Here is a 242-nt window from a genome sequence, read left to right on the forward strand (position 1 = left end):
CCTATCTCCCCCCCCCTCCCACCTCTGCCCCGAAATTTCTCCGGTGAAACTTCTCGTGGGCGAACTGCTCCTCGATCTCACGTGTGGGCGTGGGTGTGGTTGGATTTACACGTGTGGGAGAATTATGAAAATTTTCTGGTTCACCGTTTCGGTCATGGGCGCTAGTGCGGGTAAGTGGGTATTGATTTTAAAGCGTGTGGGTATCTCGGTACGATTTAGAGTGCGTGGGCATGACTTTTGGT

The sequence above is a fragment of the Penaeus monodon genome, chromosome 21, assembly GCF_015228065.2.
Source record: "Penaeus monodon isolate SGIC_2016 chromosome 21, NSTDA_Pmon_1, whole genome shotgun sequence".
NCBI classification, from domain to species: Eukaryota; Metazoa; Arthropoda; class Malacostraca; order Decapoda; family Penaeidae; genus Penaeus; species Penaeus monodon.